The sequence below is a fragment of the Oncorhynchus tshawytscha genome, linkage group LG07 (genome assembly GCF_018296145.1).
Source record: "Oncorhynchus tshawytscha isolate Ot180627B linkage group LG07, Otsh_v2.0, whole genome shotgun sequence".
NCBI classification, from domain to species: Eukaryota; Metazoa; Chordata; class Actinopteri; order Salmoniformes; family Salmonidae; genus Oncorhynchus; species Oncorhynchus tshawytscha.
In genome coordinates this window covers 55925433-55926592 of record NC_056435.1, presented here as the reverse complement: position 1 = coordinate 55926592, position 1160 = coordinate 55925433, and positions in this window count along the sequence as shown.

Sequence of the window (1160 nt, the reverse complement as noted above, 5' to 3'; positions counted from 1 at the left end):
GCCACCTCTGTAATTATTGAGTCTTCCTGACTGGAGTTTCTTGTCTGTGGAAGAATAGGGGGTTTCCTACCAAAACCCACTGCCTTTTCCCGGGATAAATATGTGAGAAACCGTTAAATTATTTATTTTTAAATTATATGAACAGCATAATGTGAAATGGAACCGTTTAAATGATATGAGATGTCTAAATCTGTCTTCTCTGCTATCTGCATGATGAATCATCAATGCTCAGGGTGGGGACAGAGACCGCATCTCAGTAGGCTATGGAGCGCAGTCCATCTATCATCTTATGGTAACTTTTTTTTCTTGTGACGGTTGGGCCTACAGTGCATTTGCTGTATGATGCGTTGCCTATACTACAGTATGATAATATAACAACTGAATGCACATCTAATTTACACATCTCCACCTGGCTTTCAGGGGTCACCTTACTTTTTCATAGTAAAGATCTATATATTTTTTATTTGCAGCTGCAGAGTTTTAAACAGTATATTACTAGGATACCATTGCTATAAATCAGTGCACATTTGACCACTGTCGTTCTCCATTAATTCCATTCAAATTGAGTCCGAAATAGATAATCCTGTTCAAGATTGGTGTGTGTGTATATATATGTTTGTATATACAGTTGAAGTCGGAAGTTTGCATACACCTTAGCCAAATACATTTAAACTCAGTTTTTCACAATTCCTGACATTTAATCCTAGTAAAAATTCCATGTTTTAGGTCAGTTAGGATCACCACTTTATTTTAAGAATGTGAAATGTTAGAATAATAGAGTGATTTTATTTCAGCTGTTATTTCTTTCATTACATTCCCAGTGGGTCAGAAGTTTACATACACTCTATTAGTATTTGGGAGCATTGCCTTTAAATTGTTTAACTTGGGTCAAACGTTTCAGGTAGCCTTCCACAAGATTCTCACAATAAGTTGGGTGAGTTTTGGCCCATTCCCCCTTACAGAGTTGGTGTAACTGAGTCAGGTTTGTAGGCCTCCTTGCTCACATGCTTTTTCAGTTCTGCCGAGAAATGTTATATAGGGTTGAGGTCAGGGCTTTGTGATGGCCACTCCAATACCTTGACTTTGTTGTCCTTAAGCCATTTTGCCACAACTTTGGAAGTATGCTTAGGGTCGTTGTCCATTTGGAAGACCCATTTGTG